Raw genomic sequence first — 20,781 nt, 5'->3', positions numbered from 1 at the left:
TTTTCAAGTTCAAGGTCCCTACTCTACCAGATCTTCCCGTCGTGACTAAAAGGATTGTCGTCTCAGAGATGTCCCAACTTTTCGACCCACTCGGACTTCTTGGACCAGTGGTCGTAAACGCCAAGATGTTCATTCAGTCTCTCTGGGCAGCTAACTTGTCGTGGGATTCTGAGCTTGCAGAAGAGTCAGCGACCTGGTGGAGAAATTACCGTGCTGATATCAAACAGCTTCAACAGCTGGTAGTCCCGAGGAGGGTACTGTGGAACACTCAACACAAATATACGATCCACTGCTTCTGCGATGCTTCACAGAAAGGCTATGGATGTTGTGTGTACATCGTATCGCCGGATGAGCTAGGCCAGCTCCATTCGCATCTACTCACATCGAAGTCGCGTGTCGCACCTCTACGTGGACAGTCAATTCCACGCTTGGAGCTTTGTGCAGCTCTCCTCGGAAGTCAATTGGTGGATAATCTCCTGGCTAATACTAATATCGATGCGTCAGTCACGTTTTGGACCGACTCGTCTATCGCACTTCACTGGATCAAATCCAGATCGAATTCCTGGAAGGTCTTTGTTTCAAACCGAGTCGCGGAGATTCAGCGGCTGTCGAAGAATTCAACGTGGATGCACGTACCGACTGATTTGAACCCTGCTGACCACATCTCCCGAGGAATGCTTGCAAGCCAGATCCTTACAGACAAGCTGTGGTGGCATGGTCCAGCGTTTCTCACATCCCCCGTCGAACAGTGGCCAAATTGTGCGGTTTTGATGCCGACCAAGTCGGAAGTGGAAGAAGAGATGCGTCCGTTGGTATCCCTACCTTTGATGAGCGAAGATGCATCCATCTTCAGCGAATTCTCTGAACTAGCCAAGCTAATAAGAATCGTCGCTTACTGCTTCCGATTCCGAAACAACTGCAAATTTCCCAAGAATCAACGAGTTTTTTCATCACTGTCGCCTGAAGAAGTGGATTTTGCACTGAAGTCAATGATTCGTCTTGCCCAGCGCCAGGAATTTCCGACAGAAATAGGCTTGTATAGCCGCAATAAGTCAGACAGTACTGCTAATATCGCATCGAAATCTCCACTCAAGAATCTCAATATTTTCATAGACGAATTCGGACTTCTTCGGATTGATGGACGGCTGAAGAAGCTGAATGCCCCTTTCGACACACGTCATCCGATTCTGTTACCAGCAAACCATAAACTTAGCTGGTTGATTGCAAGGTCCGTACATCTGCAGACTCTTCACGGTGGACCTTCGCTGTTACTCGCTACAATTCGTCAACGCTTTTGGCCACTTCGGGGTAGAGACTTGGCTCGTAAGGTTGTTCGTCAATGCGTTACCTGTTTCCGATGCAATCCAACACCCGCAAGTCAGATTATGGCACCGTTGCCATCAGTTCGCCTCAGACCGGCCCGAGCCTTCACTTACGCTGGGATGGATTACTGTGGGCCGTTTTACGTTCGTCCGCTAATTGGGAAAGGTACGTCGGTAAAGGTTTACGTCGCGTTGTTCGTCTGTTTGGTGGTGAAGGCCGTACACCTTGAAGTTGTGCCGGATCTGTCGTCCGTCGCTTGCATCGCCGCAGTCAAACGCTTCGTGGCGCGTCGCGGTCGTGTTCTCGAGTTGCATTGTGACAACGCGACTACGTTCGTCGGTGCCGATCGCGAGCTCCGACAACTACGAAAGGAGTTCCAGCTGCTGTTCAAGTCACCGGAATGGGGCGATTACTGCTCCGGAAATGGAATCACCTTCCGCTTCATTCCTGCACGCTCTCCACACTTTGGAGGCATTTGGGAAGCTTGAGTGAAATCATTTAAGTATCACTTTCGTCGTATTATGGGACAGAAGGCTTTCTCCATGGACTAGCTCCTAACTGTCGTAGCCCAGATTGAATCTGTCCTTAACTCCCGTCCCCTCGTTCCCATTTCCGATTCTCCCGATGATCTGTCCACCCTAACTCCTGGGCATTTCCTGATTGGAGAGCCTCTTGTCTCCATTCCCGAACCGGATTTGCTTCAGAAGTCGCCTAATCGCATCACCCGTTTTCAGGAGATGCAACGCTCGGTCCAAGACCTGTGGCGCTGCTGGTCACGGGACTACGTTAGCCAGCTACATCAACGCAGCAAGTGGAGACGCCCATCCGTAGACGTTCGGAAGGGTCAACTGGTACTACTGAAACAAGACAACTACCCTCCGCTACAGTGGCCTCTCGGCCGCATCGTAGAAACCGTCGCCGGTTCTGATGGACGAGTGCGTGTCGTTGTAGTCAAGACGGCTTCGCGAGAATATAAGAGGGCTATCACAGAGATCGCTGTTCTACCAATCGACTCCGAAGATGAACATAAGGAATCCTCGCTAATGCCATCAACGAGCGACGTGGTGGATGGTTGAAACGGACGGTTTCAACGGTGGCCGGCATGTTGAGAGCAGCAAATATTGTCCATGAACACATACACTTAAAACAAAACCACAGTTATTATACCCTCAGATTATCCCTAAGATCAGTCGAATAAAAGCCATCGTGAAGTGAAGTGCGCGTTTTACACTCTCTCGAAGTCTCACGGTCCGAGAACCAAGTTCTCACCAGTTTTTCGCGGTCAAGCCAAGCTTGTCCGTAGTCGAAGCTCTCCCACACGTGTCCGAAAGTGTCGAAGGCCAGAGTCCGGTCGATTTTCGTCGTATTTAGCAATCTTTTCCCGTAACACCATTGCAAAAATCAAAACAAAGTATCGGCAAACTTGATATGTGGTCCCCGCGTGAAAGCCGGTTGTCTTATCACACACTATTCCTCGCAAGTTATAAGTAAGTAGCTGCGCATGATTTGATATCTAGGGATGTAATTTTATTTTGGATAGTGGTAATTCTCCAAATTATAATTAATACATCCAAATTATAATTAAAGTACAAGTGAATAGCTGAACCAATAAAGTTCGTGTATTTAATTTGACGTTAATTAAGTGTTGGCGTGAGTTAATTTTACTCCAAAACAAATATTTTAGCGTAAGTAAAAGTAATCAACAGGGTTGCAATAAACATAAAGAAATTCTTCTGCTTGAAGAACTTGAAATTTTAAGAGAAATTTATAAGGAAAACTTGGGTGAATTTATTGTGCAATGCGTGGAAGAATTCCTAAGAGATTTCGAGAAAAATCCATGGAATAGTGTTGTTGAGCGATAAACGAATCTTGATGTTTGTGAATTTATTTCGTCGGGAGGTGTTAAATTACAAAATTCCTGTGGAGATTTCAAATAACTTATTAGTTAAAGTTATTAGTGGATAGTCATAACGATTCTTACTTTTGGTGATTCGTTTTCGCATCTGAGGATACACTGAAGTGTTTGATTGAACTTCAAGTTTTGCGCTTAACACCTAGATTTAGAATAAAGTTTGATTGAGTTCAGTTTATGTTGAAACAGATTTCATGTCCTCACCTTAAGATTAATAAGATTGAAAATAATGATGATCACATCAAAACTTAACAGCAATCTTTCAATTAAGCAACTAGACTAAGAAAAATGATATTGAGCTTCAGTTATAAGTGAAATATGTCGCTTAAGCTCACCTTAGCAGTAGATAAATTAGGTTAACAATCGATGATATTGTTGTTATAATGATATAGGTGATAATTCAATTTTGGCTGTAAGCGTTTATAGGAGAGTAAGCATTATTTAACCATAATCTTATTGCACGAATTAGCTTCCATGAATCATGAAGCATTCGTACCTGTTACGCCACTTTTAGATACTAATTGTAAATATAGGATAAGATAAATTTAAGATAGAATATAAGCTCAATTCAAAGAATAATATTTCGCTCCACAGTACTTCTGATCAGTATTGAATGTTTACAATCCTTGCCTTTTAGTCTACCTTCCTACTACTGGTTATGCCTATTAAAAACTTTTTTTTTCTCTTATAAGCAGGTGAAATCAACTCACCTGTAAAAAATCTGAACTGCTACGGCAAATGAAATGTAATATGTTGTTAACAAAATGTTAATAAAATCTTAGATTTGTTTTACCAAATTAGGATGATAGTGTTGTCTAATAACACAGAACACCTAGATATAAGAATTAATGAATGTAATGTTTGGAATGATACTAATAAAGAAATTAAAAAAAAAAAAAAAAAAAAAAAAAAAAAAAAAAAAAAAAAAAAAAAAAAAAACTACTGGTTATGCCTAACAATCCCTCTTTCGGGTATATGGGTGTGGTAATGCTTGGCCACCGGGGCTTAAAGCAGAGGGATCGTAGGGCTAGACGGGTTTGTTGACGTGGCGGGAATAACACTCCCCCCCGGAATACGCCGATGGTCATCATGAGGTGTATCCTTACGAACGCCTACGTCAAGCACGGTGAGTCTTACGGCTGGGCGCTCATAGATTCCGCTGCTAGTCTGCACTGTAGCCCACCTTACCTGGCCATCAGCTCCGGGTTTCGTGGCAATAACTCGACCTTTCGGCCAGCAGTTTCTTGGTGAACTCGGATCTACGATGATAACGATATCCTCTACTTCAATTGGTTTTGCTCGAGAGAACCACTTAGTACGGCGTGTAATTGTTGGTAGATAGTCTCGAACCCATTGCTTCCAGAATTGGTTTGCCAACGTTTGCGAAAGTTGCCAACAGTTTCTAAGCACCTTGGAATTATCATCGTAGGGTACCCATGGTCTTAATCCATTAGAGGATCCCAACAAAAAATGATTTGGCGTCAGAACTGGAGATTCATCGTCGTCTAATGGAATACTTGTCAGTGGACGCGAGTTGATTACGTTCTCTACTTCAATCAGTACATTTTCCAAAACTTCGTAGGACGGTGTAACGGTAGGCAACAACTTGTTGAGATTTTGCTTGACCGTGCGTATCAGGCGCTCCCACGCACCCCCCATATGCGGAGAGGCGGGGGGATTGAAGCTCCACCTGGTATGGGGAGTGGTGAATTCAGTCATTAAGCGTTCCTTCTCTAGACTCTCCACCGCTACCTTCAGTTCCCGGTTAGCACCTCGGAAATTTGTGCCTTGGTCACTGTATATCATTGTTGGTGTACCTCTTCTAGCCATGACGTTGCGAAGCGCTATGATACAAGAATCGGTGCTGAGATTGTGAGCAATTTGCAAATGTACTGCACGGATTGTCAGGCAAGTAGCTATCAATACCCAGCGTTTCTCGGTTCGACGTCCGATCGATATCGTGATAGGTCCAAAGTAATCCACTCCCATGTGCGTGAATGGACGTGTGTAGGCAGCTAAACGAGCTTGAGGCAGATCACTCATGGCCGGTGGTTGCGGAGTTGCTCCATCATTCTTACATTCTTGACAAAGTTTACGAACTTTGTAGTAAACTGATTTGAGGCGTGGAATTCTGTAACGCTGACGAATTTCATTTAGGACAGTGTTGTGATTTTGGTGATGATAGAGACGGTGATAATGAAGCACTATCAGGCTAGTAATGTGGTGATTTCTGGGAAGAATTATAGGGTTAGCCGCATCAAAGTCGATTAGCGTACAAGCACCAGTCCTGCCGCGTACTCTTAGCACATCGTTTTCATCAATAAAAGGACAGAGGTAGGCGATATGGCTACTTTTCGGAATTCGCCTTTTCTCCGTCTGACCGGAGCGATTGCTGACAAGCACTGCCAGCTCTTCGACGTATTCAGAAATCTGAGCGGAGCGATAGAGGTAGTTCTCAGCTCTTGCCAACTCTTGCTGTGAAAGCGGACCACTTATTCGTTGCTTCATTTTAATCATCTGTTTTGAGTTGCTAATGTAACGAAAAACGTATGCTGTACTACGTAACATCGTTTTCCATTTGGAGAAGTTTTCGGGTGTCACGATTGGTTCGGTTGTGCAAGTGTGAGTCAAAAGATGCGCACGAAGCTCAGTATCCGTCGATCCACACAGTTGCATAGAAGGCCATTGGTCCTTTGGATGTAGAAGGAAATCTGGTCCTTTGAACCAACGACTCGAAGCGCTGAAATCTGGTAAACGTGTCCATTTGGTTCCTTCGTCGGCCACATTCAATTTTGTTGGGACCCATCGCCACTCTTTCCTTTCAGTAGTCTCTAATATCTCACTAACGCGGAACGCTACAAACTGACTATATCGTCGATGGTCAGCGTTCAGCCAGCAGAGAACATCTCTGGAATCAGTCCAGAAGAAACGGTCTACCACGTTTACGGAAAGTGACTGGGCTACACTGTTTGCTAAACGAACGCCGAGTATACCAGCTTGTAGCTCCGAGCGAGGAATGGAGAGAAATTTCAGTGGAGCGACCCTCGTTTTTGCACTAACGAACGATGTTTCTACCACGTCATCTTGTTCGAACCTTAGATAAACCACCGCTGCAAATCCGTTCTCGCTGGCGTCGACGAAAGTATGCATTTGAACGTTGTAGCCGTATTCTAGCGAAACAAGTTTTCGGTAACAACGTGGAATTTGGATGTTTGCTACTTCGGGCAGGACCTTCAGCCATAATAACCACTTGTCAAACTGTGACTCTTCAATGGGACTATCCCAGTCAATCGAGGACTGTAACCTCTCAAAACGGTTACATTTGTTATTTTGTAAATATTACCTTAATTTTTTTCATTACTATTCTTCATACTTATTATTATTTTCCTCATCATACTTATTTTTATTATTGCTTCCTTCATTACGATTACTTGAAATATTGAAATAAAGAATACACACTGAAATTGAAATAAAAGAATTTATATCGAAATTATCCCACCTGAACATCCCCATCCCGATTTCCATAACGCCGACTACACACCGCCGCTACCAACGACAAATGTCACAGACATTGGTAGCCGTTCGAGATCAGCGATGACATAAAACTGCTTGTCACCGGAGAGAAATCCTCTAATAGGCCTATTCACATGACGTCTCAAATCAGCTGATCGGGAAGCACTTTGACAGTTCTTCTATGAAAATGACAGGCCCGTGTTAGCACCGGTCCTCCCGGTCCTCCACCGATGTAAACAAATGCATAGACGGATCTGTCACATGAAAAGGCCTATAGGTGAACCACCGTCAACACCGATAGTGCGGTTATTTTTATCCGTTCTTTTCTTGTTAAATAGTGAACCGAATTTGCGAACGGGATCGGCCATTGTGCTGAGGAAGACCGCGTTGTGAAACACCCATCGAGGAAAGTGTACCTGAAGCTGGAGTCAGCCGGCCAAACGGCGTTGAAGTGTTGCGAATAGACCCGCGAAGGCGAAGGGCCAATCGGTGTTCAAAGAGTGAGATTCGTGGAAGACCCAGTCACCCGTCCGGGCCGCTTCTGAGTGTGCTGGTCGTTCGGGCCGAGTTTGGTGTACAGGAAGCCACCTACGCCTGAAGAATTCAACCAAGTCCGGGTCATCACAGCTTGCCCAAAATGGTCGTCGGAAACGTCCTCCAAAAGGAACGGATTTGGCGCCCAACTAAAAAGTAAAAGAAAAGGTTTCCATTTTATTCTTAAAGTGGAACCCTTTTCAAGAAAGCTCTGGGAGGAATTGGAATCCTTTATTCCCAATTGTTCTTAAAATAATAGAGATTGAATTGTATCGAAATAGTATTGTTTTCAGTGAAAGTGAAATTCTATTGGAAGTGTTCGGATGATGAGAATTTCTGGTATTGCTATTATAGTTCGTTCTTTTGAATCCGCTTTAGAATTTTAACCTTTTGTTCTAGATTAAATGCCTGAATCAAATTAGTGAATTAGCAGATTAAAACAAATATTTAGTGACTTAGTTTCATTTTTCATTACACAGTGCTTCAATATTTTTTTTTTCACAATTATTTATTTTCGTGATTTATTTATTTTTATATTATAGTGTTTAATTTAGTGGATGTTAGAATAAGCTAGTTCTTGTTCTCTTTCCATTCCTTGTTGCATTTATTTTTTTTTGTAAATTTATGAATACCTAATTTTAGCTACTTTTCCGCATAATTTAAAGTGAATATTGGCTTTTTAGTTTAATTAGGTGTTATTTGGGTGAACTTTAAAATTTTTATTATGCTTTTTTTCCTATTTTAGCATATTTTTAAGGAATAAAAGCTCTCTTATATAATTTAGTTAATACTTTAGATAATTATCTTTATCTTTCATTATTTTTTTTAAATTTATTTGTTTTTGTTATTTTTTATATTTATATTACAGTTTATTTCTTCAGTTGATATATTTTTTTGGATATTTTTCTTGTTTTTTCTATTTTAATAACTTTTTTGTTTGAAAATGGCTGAAGCACGTAGCGATGAGTACACACGCGCAGTAGAACGAATTCGTGAATGGTATCACCATTTAAGGGTGGACCATCTTCCAACCGATGAGCTTGATTTTGAGCTCAACATCCGCTCAATTATAATTAGGGAAGATCCAACCTATTCGCGAAGACGGAGGAGCCTACGTGAGCATTTAAAGGCTGAAAAATCGCAAAAAGCGATTATTGAGGTAGAACTTGAGGTTGATTGGGAGGAAACACTTCGGTTTTGTCGACAAAATTACGAGGAAATTTATGCGGGCCTCCAGCAGAATGAACGTAACCTAAAAACAAGAGGTCAAGCAAAATTGTTACATTTCGGTCATCGGATTGTTCTTTTGTTGAAGCGTGCAGAAGGGGAAGCAGAAAGTTTTTTGAAGGCGATGCTCATTGATGTGGTGAGACTATTAGATCACTATTTTTATTCAGAACCTGAGGCATCGGGAGCGGGTCTTCGAGAGATACTGGGGGATCAAGACTTATTAGTTCTGTTTCGCCCTGAAGATGACGCAGTGGACCCAATGCACCAAAATGTGGCAAGTGGGAACCAAGCAGCGAATACGGAGCGCCCAGAAAGCACTACTTCGGTGTTAGAAGCTTTGCTGTCTCGTATCAACGAGCTTGCAGTGGAATTGTCAAAACGGGACAAGCCCATCGGAGAGTCCCAGAATAGAGAATCCGTGCTTCCAAGTGGAAGCCAACAGCCGTTGGCGAACTCACAGCTTTATAATGAGCTCTCTTCATTTGTTCCCATTTCTCTCCCCTCAAGTTCACTGCAATCTCAAACGATCAGCTCGGCTAGCATGGGTATCCCTTCAAGGCCGGTCACTAGCGTGACTTTTTCACTACCGCAGAGCAACTCAACGTCACAGCCTCAAACTTCTTCATCGTTTCAAAATCACTTTTTGAAAAATCCCTCGTTTCAACCGTCTAGCAGTGCACACACTTGCAACCCTGGATGGGGAGTTCCATCTTCAGGAAGTGTACCGCCTCTAGGTCAATGGCATGGTGCTTCCGCAGTTTACAATGCGCCGAATTCTAATCCTTGGCAAGGAAACCTAGCTCCAGGCTTTCAACAGGCGTTCCATCCATGGGCCGGAACTGCGATTCCATTTTCTAATCCTAGTTCTAATCCATCATTCACTCCCTTCAATTCCGTTCGTCCAGGTAATCAGGTGCGCCACACCTTACCTGTGTCTAAGTGGACGATAACGAAGTATGATGGTGAAGACCAGGGTTTGAAGTTGAATCAGTTCTTGGGAATGGTTCATGCTATGTCGGTGGCTGAACAGGTTTCAGAGCACGAATTATTCGAATCCGCGATTCACCTTTTTAAAGGGCCGGCCATGCAATGGTATATGACCATGCGCGCCTCGAATCGTCTCATGAACTGGCAGCATCTAGTATTCGAGCTCAGGAGGACATTCATGCATCCGGATTTAGATACACTGATAAAAATGAAAGTTTATCAGCGCCACCAGTCTCGAAACGAAACTTTCCTCCAATACTACCATGCCATGGAGGAACTTTTTGGAACTATGAGTGTTCCATTGCCAGAATATGAAAAAGTGCAAATTCTGCTGCAAAATTTGAGGCTTGACTATAAGAGACAGCTCAACTTTCTCCCGATATCCGACCTCCCGACCCTCGTGTCCGCCGGTCAGAAAATCGATGCTGTGAATTTCTCGGTTTACAACAAGGTTTTTGGACCAGAAAGGTCGGTGAACACTGTTGAGACAGTAGATTCCGACACAAAGTCGAAGAAGGGTTTTTCGAAAGATAAGCAAAATAAACCTTCGTCGACAGCACAGCAGTTCCCACCTAGAAGCAACACCAATACCAATCCTCCTCAATCTCGTCAGCATCAGAACAGTTCCCAAACCGGAATCAACCCCTCTCGTGTCCCAACGCGTCCACCAATCACTTTGGAAGAAATGATCGATTCCCATCAGCCCCTATCCGGCAGACACTGCTTTAATTGCGGTAAGTTCGGGCATCGAATGGATCGTTGTGAACTTCCAAAGGGGGTCCTTTGCGCGAACTGTGGATTTCGAGGGTATCCAACCAACAACTGCCCCTATTGCATAAAAAACGCAATGGCAGCGAGCCAAAACCGCCGCCCGCTGAATCCGAACTTCTAGGCGTATTTCCCCCACCGTGTTTTGAACCGGCTACGAGAAATCTCTATCCGGTGTCTCCCGCTTCATTTACGATTTCATATCCATTTCCTAACGATAATCGTCCCTACACGTCAGTGAAAGTGTACGGTGTCAACTTTCGGGCTCTTCTTGACAGTGGAAGCAACCTCACCCTGATCAATGAATCCGTTTACAATTCCATTAAACCAAAGCGCATATTTCCGCTTCAAAACCCAATCAATCTGCGCACTGCGAGCGGAGAGAGACTCAGTGTTCTCGGGCAGGTTTATTTGCCATTTTTGTGGAATGGCATGGTCAAGATCGTCCCCACTCTAGTGGTTCCCAACCTGGCAATCAACTGTATCTGTGGAATGGACTTTTGGAAAGCCTTCCACATCCAACCTACCATTACCGGTTGCGCTATGGTTGAAAACATAGGAGACGATTCAAATCTTGAATTGCCATCCTCATCTTCTGTGCTAACGGCTTCTGAGCAGCAAACGATCGATCATGTTAAAACTCTGTTCATCGCAGCTCGCCCCGGCAAATTGTCCACTACTCCAGTGGCGGAGCACAAAATAGAAATCGCCGAGGAATGGCGGAAGAAGCCTCCAGTGCGACAATTCCCATATGTAATGTCCCCTAAAACGCAAGGATTAGTGTCGGTGGAGCTTCAGAGATTGCTCGATGCTGGGATAATCGAGCCCAGTAACTCGGACTGGTCGTTGAACTGCGTGCCAGTTATAAAACCTCATAAGGTTAGGCTCTGTTTAGATGCGCGTAAGATTAACGAACGTACTGTTCGTGATGCTTACCCCTTGCCGCACCCCTGCCGTATACTTGGCCAACTTCCGAAGGCAAAATATCTTTCGACAATAGATTTGTCGGAAGCCTTCCTACAAGTTCCGTTGGAAAAATCATCACGGAAATACACGGCCTTCAGCGTGCAGGGCAAGGGGTTGTTCCAGTACACAAGGATGCCATTTGGTCTAGTGAACAGTCCCGCTACTCTAGCGAGATTAATGGATCGGGTACTTGGCCATGGTGTACTGGAACCCTATGTCTTCGTCTATCTCGACGATATCGTCGTGGTGACGGAGACGTTTGAGCATCACGTACAGTTGCTACGGGAAATTGCGCGTAGACTGAACAGAGCCAACCTGATGATCAACATTGACAAGTCTCAGTTCGGGGTGCCGGAAATTCACTTCCTAGGATATCTTCTTAGTCCAGAGGGCCTTCGTGGAAATCCCGATAAAATTCGACCAATAGTCGAGTACGAGAGGCCCACTACGATTACCAAGCTAAGAAGATTCCTAGGAATGGCGAACTATTACCGGCGGTTCATCCCGAACTTTAGCAAGACTTGCGAACCCCTGTCGGATCTCCTCAAATCCAAAACCAAAATAATTGGTTGGAACGAGGCCGCGGAAAGAGCTTTCTGCTTGATAAAGGAGCAGCTGATCAGCACTCCTATTCTAGGGTTCCCTGACTTCACCAAAGAGTTCGTCATTCAGACGGACGCAAGCGACGTGGCGGTTGCTGGAGTTCTCACGCAGCAACAAGAGGATGGTGAGAGGGTTATTTCTTATTTTTCCCGAAAGCTCACCACTCCTCAGAAGAATTACCACGCCGCGGAGAAGGAGGCCCTAGCCGCACTGCTCTCAATCGAAGCTTTCCGGGGGTATATTGAAGGATACCACTTCACTTTAGTGACGGATTCGTCGGCATTGACCCACATCCTCAAAACAAAGTGGAAAGTAGGATCACGATGCAGTCGATGGAGCTTGGACTTTCAGCAATACGACATGACAGTAGTACATCGGAAAGGCAAAGAAAATGTCGTCCCGGATGCTCTGTCACGGAGCATTGCTGTGGTTCAAGGTTCATCGACTTCACCGTGGTATACCTCCCTGATGGAGAAGGTAAAGAACAATCCCGACGACTACGTCGACTTCAAAGTCGAAGATGGTAGGCTTTTTAAATTCATAGTGGCCAAAAATATACCATTTGACTCGCAGTTCGAATGGAAGCAAGTTCTTTCCACCGACGAGATTCCCGAAGTCTTGAAATCGGTTCACGATGACCAATTTCATCCTGGCTACGAAAAAACGCTAGCTCGCGTTCGTCAACGCTACTATTGGCCAAAAATGGCCAATGACATTAAAGTCTACATACAGGCTTGCTCCACCTGCAAAGAGGTCAAGCCGTCGTATGTGCAGACGACCCCAGAAATGGGCAAAATGCGCTGTGCATCTCGACCGTGGCAGATAATTTCCCTGGACTTTGTGGGTCCTCTGCCACGTAGTCGGAGGGGAAACCAGCATATTCTGGTAATATGCGATTATTTTTCCAAATGGGTAATGATCCATCCGATGAAGAAGCTGGATAGTTCAACCATGTGTGTGATTTTGAAAAATCAGTGGTTCTACAGGAACTCTGTCCCTGAAACGATAATCACAGACAATGGTAGCACATTCGTTTCCAAAGAGTTCAAAGAACTGTTGGACCACTTCAAAATCACACACTGGTTGAACTCCCGCTATCATTCCCAATCAAACCCAGTGGAGCGTGTCAATAGGACAATAAATGCGGCAATCCGCACATACGTCCAAGAGGACCAGCGCGCATGGGACACCAAAATCCCTGAAATTGAGCTGATGCTTAATACAAGTGTCCATTCCTCCACTGGGTTCACACCCTATTTCATTACTCACGGCGCGGAGCTAGCGGAGCAGGGATCCGATCATCGCCTCGCCCGTCATGGCAAAGAGCTGTCTGTGGAAGAGAGGGAAGAAAGACAGAAGCAAATGTTCACCAAGATTCACGAAATTGTCCGGCGAAACCTCGAAAAAGCCCATAACGTGTCTCGGGACCGTTACAATTTGCGGAACCGAACGTTCGCAAAATCTTTCTCGGTAGGGCAACTAATCTACCGAAAGAACATGAAACAATCGTCGGCTGTCGACAACTACAATGCAAAGTTGGGGCGACAATACTTACCGTGCAAAATTAAAGCAAAGATAGGTTCTTCTTCATACGAGTTGGAGGATCTCAACGGGAAAAATTTGGGCATTTGGCCAGCGGTTCACCTGAAACCCGGGTGATAAGGACAACACAAAATCTTGGAGAACATTTGCACTGCTCCCTCTCTTCACCGCTTCTGCATCAAATCACCTGAAAAGACAATTACTACCGAAGAACATTCAATGTTTACCCGTTTATTTACATTCTTCCATTCTCAATCTGTTTCATTCATGCCTGCCTTGCCCTCGTCGTCGTCAGATAAACTGTTGTTGTTTTGATTTCTCCTCCTCATTCTCATCATTTTCATCAGCTCCTTTTTCTCACTCTCTGTTTACATTTTCTGGGAGATTTTACCAGAGTCAAATTCAGGGGGTTGTTTACCAGCAAAATAAAAGCTGCCCAAGGTAGTTAAATTCCTACCTCCGGAATCGTAACGCTCGAGGGGTCTATTGCGACGAAACTAGACTCCCAAAAATAATTAGAATAGGGATCCCTAAAATTACAAATAATATGTAGTAGTGTAAATAATAAATTGCGTGTGTACGTGATATAATGTTGTTCCTGGTGGATCTTGTTTTTAACCAGGCAACTTTATGAATGTAACGAGTGAATGAATGATTTTGTATGAATGTTGGGGGGAATAAATGGATGTATGAGTGGAGAATATTTTTTTTACCGAATCAATTTTTCGGCGATTTTTGAAAACAAAATGAAGAGGTTCTAAAATGTTTATTTTCTCTTCTAATTGTAAGCTAGTTTTAAGGGTAGTAGTAGCTAGTTTTAAAAATAAAGTTTAATTTCTAATGTTGATGGAAAGAGGATGGACAAGATCCGATTTATTCTGACGAACCATTTTTCCATAAGGCTGAATTTTCCTATTTCATATACTATTTCGATACAACTCAAACATTTAGCTCCTATTTCCGCTTATGATAATTAGGGAGTATAGTGGTCAGGCTCGCGCTGCAGTTTCATGTAATTTGAAGGAAAAGAGCCTCCACTAGTGATCAATCATTGCTTCAAATTATAACTTAAACTGCAGGGGTAGAGAGCCACTGTAGGAGAACTAACTTTCAGGGAATCTATTACGAAAATGAGAACTGATTCGTCCATTTCTTCATTTCGATCATGGATCGTGAAAGTTAGCCTCTCCCGGTAATTCCTTCAATCTTGGAGATGACAACTAATCTCGAAAAGAAGAGCTCCCATTGAGGAAACAATCACTTTTCCAGATTGGGTGTCACCTACAAGAGAAAAAGGTTTACCGCTACCTAATTATCTTAATATGAGGTGGGAATCTTCTGGCAGCCAGACTCTATGGCTGAAAGTTACGTGATTTGGTGGGAAAGAGCTCCTCTCTACACGGAAAAATCATCCAATTAAATCAAATTAACAGTCAGCTAAAAGAGAGCTGCCAAGACAAGAACTCCTAACTCGACCCTCTCCTAGTGGACAGACTCTATTATTAAGTGTTACGTGATTTTGTGAAATAGAGCTCCTCTCCATGGAAAAATCATTTCACAAAATCAATCTATCGCTTAACAAGAGGAGGGCCACACTTACCCCATACTTCCTGAACGTCTTCCTTCCCAGTGGACAGTCTCTATTATTAAGTGTTACGTGATTTTGTGGAAAAGAGCTCCTCTCCTTGGACAAATCATTGCACAAAATCAATCTAACACTTCCCAAGTAACCACAAGCATTATACCATTGCATTAATTTGGTCGAAAGTCAACATTGTTTGCATTAATAATGTTATCATGCATTTATTCAATAACTGTCAAGCAATGATGCATTTGATTAACATTGTAAATGCGTTGTAGCATTATTTTAATATAGCATTATGCTAAGCGTTTAGAGTGAATATACAGTTATGCTGTCATACAAGATTACATAACCTCATTAAGGGGGCAGGATCCGTCATTGATTTTGGAATTTTAAAAAGAAGTTTTTTCTTTCAAAATCGAGAAAATTTTCAGGAAAATGTGTTCACTGTATTGTATTCTCCAAATGAAACACAGTGAACACATTTTCATCGAATAATTTTCTGTTTTGAACAGAAAAACTGCTTTTAAAGTTTCGATGATTACGATGACGGAGCGTTGAGCGTTAAACGCACTCGAATCTGTAATAAATAAGTAAGACGATCGAGCACGTTCGCACTCGCTCATTACGTTTTGTGGGATATGGAAGAATAATGAAATGACTTTCTTTCATCTCGAACCCCCATTTCATGATCTAAGGGTATATGTATTCAATCAGAATTGTTGTATTTTATCTATGAGACTCTTTTACTCATAAGGAGCGAGAAGAAATGTCGATCAATTTCTCTCCCCTGAAATCTTTTTAATGCGCTAGGGATTTGTTTTGTGGGTTAAGTTTTGTTATTTCCTCTACGAGAAAGAATGGTGATCAAATTCTTTCTATTGGTGTTTCATTTGGTGAGGAAAGGAAATCAATCGCCGAAGAGAATTCTTTCTATTCGCAATAACTGGGCGAATAGTAATGTTAACACCCACAGTGGCTTCGTTTATAAGGAACTTTTATCCTACCTTATTACATCAGCAGCTTTAGCACAGGACACCAACGCGCCAGGCATCCAGCACACCATCATCCTAGTTGTGGGTCCGAATCCTGATTCCAACAAAAAAAATCACTAAGCTGGTAAAGAAAACCATTGAAAGGTAGTCAATGAATTCATTGTTTTGTTTATTTTTAACGCAAGCCCTAAACATACATTATTTTAAGCTAATATACATCATGAACCCTAAATATGCAAACATAAATGCTTTAGTAGGGCTTCTGCATTAAAACTGCTTTACCAAGTATTGCATTAATTTGGTTGTTGTGGGGCCCTTTCCCACTTTAATTATACTTTATAAAGCTCTTAAAGGTTATGTCACTTTAAAACAAAATCTGATAGCACACTATAGAGCAAACATAAAGTATGCATATATAGCTTCGTGGTTACTTGGGTTAACAAGAGGAGGGCCACACTGACCTTTTTCCCTAACCTATTTCCTTTTCAGTGGACAGTCTCTATCATTGAGTGTTGAGTGATTTCGTGAAAAAGAGCTCCTCTTCATGGAAAAATCATTTCGCGAAATCAAATTACACTCAATGACAGGAGGGCCACAAAAGTCCTTGTACCTAAATTCCCATTCCCAACTTCTCTTTAAAAAAAAAAAAACTACGTTTTTTTATCCTGGAGTGGGGGATGAATGTAACCTCTCAAAACGGTTACATTTGTTATTTTGTAAATATTACCTTAATTTTTTTTCATTACTATTCTTCATACTTATTATTATTTTCCTCATCATACTTATTTTTATTATTGCTTCCTTCATTACGATTACTTGAAATATTGAAATAAAGAATACACACTGAAATTGAAATAAAAGAATTTATATCGAAATTATCCCACCTGAACATCCCCATCCCGATTTCCATAACGCCGACTACACACCGCCGCTACCAACGACAAATGTCACAGACATTGGTAGCCGTTCGAGATCAGCGATGACATAAAACTGCTTGTCACCGGAGAGAAATCCTCTAATAGGTGAACCACCGTCAACACCGATAGTGCGGTTATTTTTATCCGTTCTTTTCTTGTTAAATAGTGAACCGAATTTGCGAACGGGATCGGCCATTGTGCTGAGGAAGACCGCGTTGTGAAACACCCATCGAGGAAAGTGTACCAGAAGCTGGAGTCAGCCGGCCAAACGGCGTTGAAGTGTTGCGAATAGACCCGCGAAGGCGAAGGGCCAATCGGTGTTCAAAGAGTGAGATTCGTGGAAGACCCAGTCACCCGTCCGGGCCGCTTCTGAGTGTGCTGGTCGTTCGGGCCGAGTTTGGTGTACAGGAAGCCACCTACGCCTGAAGAATTCAACCAAGTCCGGGTCATCACAGCTTGCCCAAAATGGTCGTCGGAAACGTCCTCCAAAAGGAACGGATTTGGAGCCCGACCAAGCCGCATCGAGCGTCGATCGAAGCAACGCCCCGACGATGATCCAGTAACAGGTGTGTCCTTATCCTTCTTTCCTAAAATTTCGATTTTGTACCGTGAAATGGAATTATAACGTAATTGAAATGTAATGAACGCTCTTTTTATAGTTTATTTAAACGCTGAGCCCTGCTTCTCTCTCTCTTCTAATCGTTGGGTCCACCTTGGCCACATTCGGCGTAGGACTACGTCTAAGTTTTTAAGGGAAGTTTTTCCGCCTCCGCCGCCTCCATTTTCTCACCGGAGTAATTTAGAACGACCCTGAGTCCCCAAAAAGGCCACATTAGGCTGGCCCAAAAAAAAGTAACTCCAACAGGACCTCCAAATTTCTTGGAGCAGGACCTTGACGTACATTAAAAAATGGGCGATAAAACCCAACGGATCGAACATCATCATAAGTGTTCTAAGCACTTCGCGTTTGGTAGGTCGACGGATTCCGTCCTGGTCGTATCGTGAGGATACTTTAAATATAAAACAATCTGTCGATGTATTCCACCAAAGACCTAACACTTTTTCCGTAATATCTTCTCCAATGCCATGATTCTTCTCGTCGATTGTTACTTCCTTTAAGGACGCCGACACTTTTGGTGAGTTGGATAACCAGTTTCGCATTTCGAAACCCCCTGCGGCATGGATTCGCTTCACTGCATGCGCTAGTTCCACTGCCTCTTCCTCCGTTTCCACACTGACAAGCATATCGTCAACGTAATGTTTTTTCTCAATGGCGTTGACTGCTTGTGGACATTCTTGCTCGAATCGTTTCGCGTTTATATTTTTGACATATTGAGCTGTTGTGGGTGAGCAACATGCCCCAAAGGTCATAACCTTCATGACATACACATTTGGTTCATGGTTCTCCATATGTTCCTTCCAATAGAATCGAAGGCAATGTTGATCATCTTCTTTCATCAGGACCTGATGGAACATCTCCCGTATGTCCCCACATATTGCAATTCGATACTCACGAAATTGAATCAGGATGGAGAGTAATGACGTGATCAGATCGGGCCCTTTAAGTAATACTGAGTTTAAAGAGATTCCTTGGGATGTTGCTGCTGCATCCCAAACTAATCTTAATTTTCCAGGTTTGTTGGGATTATAAACCGGAAATACTGGCAGGTACCATTCTCGCCCATGACGGACCTTGAGCTCATCCTCAGTCAGTTTTCGCACGTATCCTTTATCAATGTACTCGTTCATTTTCGCCTGCAGAGTTTCTGATAGTTTTCCGTCCTTCCTCATCCGCCTTTCCAAACATTCCCACCTTCTACGAGCCATCGCTTTACTGTCGGGGAGCCTTACATTATCGTACTTCCACAAGAGTCCTGACTCGAAGCGACCATCTTTAATACGAGTTACTGTTTCAAGAATATCCATGGCACGTTGGTCCTCCACTGAGAGTGACAGTTTGGATGGCTGACTTATACCAAGGCTGTCGATGGCAAAGTAACTTTTCATTGCTGCATGCAGATTGTCATCAGTAACTCCATTGCACTCACAGGCTTGCAGACCATGAAAGTTAACATGATACTTAGAGTGGCGATTTGGCGAACAGCTCCCGTAGATGATCCATCCTAAGCGGGTTTTCACGGCTATTGGCTCAAATGGTTTCCCTTCTCTGCTCTTGAATGCATAGCCCAGCTGCGCATTGTCCAGCCCAATTAGAATTTGTGGACTTGCGTTGACATACGATTCAACTGGAATTCCAGCTAGGTGACGGTACCGGATCTGCAATTCAGAAGCTAGCAACCACAGACAAACAGACGTCACACTCTCATCGATGTCCATCGACCACCTTTTTAACGGTCGATTCAAATATATGTTAGGTGGCCAATCCACCACCCGCAGCGCTCGCATCGTTTTTGTTCGTGTTTGACGTTTACGCACTACCGCCACCTGTTGGCCCATCGGCCAAACACAGTGATTTTAGCATTGGGCGTACATGTTCTCGCGACTATGATTTTGATCGCGATTTGTTCTAAGTGTTACGTCTGTTTGTCTGTGTAGCAACGTTTGTGGTCGGAGCTTAAGCTTCTGTACGGTGCGGACGTTAGTCAGCTTATATCGTTGAGAAATGTTTCCCGTCGAAGAAATATCCATTTCTACTTGTTGAGACTCGTTCTCCATCCTTCTAAAATCACCAGTCCATTTTAGGCATAGGGCTTTTTGGGATCCTCGCAATCCGAGCTCAGTCGCAAGGGAGTTTTCCATAAGGGTGAGTTCGGATCCTTCATCGATGAACGCGTATGTTTGAATTGTCTTCGATGGACCATGCAGCAATACTGGTACGATCCGAAATAGTACACCGTTAGTTTGCGCTTGGTGAATATTACAGCTTGTGTTTGTGGTAGCTTCTCTTTGGCGGGAAATATTTGCAGTCATCTCTTGTTTCTCAGCGTGAAGCAGAGGATGGTGCAAGTATGTGCAGCCATTGATTCCGCATTCTGTTTGTTGTCTGCATGATCCGTTATGCTTGCGCAGGCACTTGCGGCACATTTTGGCTTCACGGATTGCTGCCCACTTAGATTCATAACTCAACTCAATAAAGCGTTTACATTTAGCGAAATACGGACAAGGCCCCTTGCACACAAAGCACTCTTTGATCACGTCTCGGTTGCTTCTAGACTCTTGCGTTAGGGCAGGTAGCTCGTTTCGATCGTCGTCGGTTTCGGAGTGGACGTTCAGAACTGCATCCTTTTTGTTGCCTTTGACACGTGATGCATTGGTTGTTGTTTGCATAACCGCAGCTGCATCTTCTGCCAGGGAATACAGCCAGGAACTGAAATCTAACAGATTTGGAGCTTGATTGCCTCTGGAGTATTTGGCCCAGTCTAATTTCAAAGTCGACGGTAGTCGATCTATCAACTCGTACTTTAGCGAGGCGTTGTACACAAAGTCTTGGACCCCACATACTTCTATCGTAGACACCAGGTTTTCGACGGTTAATGCGAAATTAACTAGGCTCTCCAGTCGATCGATGTCCGGAGGAGGCAGTGACCGAATCTTCCTAATTGCAGCTTGCACAATTGCTTCCGGCCTGCCGTAAAGCATTTTCAAAGTGGCAAGCACTCCACTGACATTGGATGGGTGTAGCAATCTACACCTAACGGCTTCTAATGCTCTTCCTCTAAGGCATTTCCGGAGTCGCAACATATTCTCTTCATTTGAAAAGCCACACATCTGCGTTGATGAGGAATACATCGAGAAAAACAAAGGCCAGTCCTCGGGATTACCATCGAACTCGGGCAGATCCTTCGACACCGCTTGTCGTGCGGCTAGCTGGCTGCGGTTGAGACAAATCGTGTCTTCCGCTGGACTCAAACCGGTTTCTTGTGTCGGGCGTAGAGCTGAGGTCAATAA

At 43.6% G+C, this 20,781-nt stretch overlaps 1 long non-coding RNA gene across 1 annotated transcript; it reads left to right on the top strand.

The window, feature by feature from the left end:
- The first annotated feature begins 16,929 nt into the window (after nucleotides 1-16,929).
- LOC110678670 lies at nucleotides 16,930-17,513 on the top strand. Its single transcript, XR_002501822.1, has 2 exons — nucleotides 16,930-16,977; nucleotides 17,039-17,513. It is a non-coding gene; the product is annotated as an uncharacterized LOC110678670 (long non-coding RNA).
- Nucleotides 17,514-20,781: the final 3,268 nt, after the last annotated feature.

The sequence above is a fragment of the Aedes aegypti genome, chromosome 3, assembly GCF_002204515.2.
Source record: "Aedes aegypti strain LVP_AGWG chromosome 3, AaegL5.0 Primary Assembly, whole genome shotgun sequence".
In the NCBI taxonomy this organism is placed as follows: domain Eukaryota; kingdom Metazoa; phylum Arthropoda; class Insecta; order Diptera; family Culicidae; genus Aedes; species Aedes aegypti.
The sequence above is the reverse complement of the archived record's forward strand: the minus strand, read 5'-3'. Positions and strand labels throughout refer to the sequence as shown.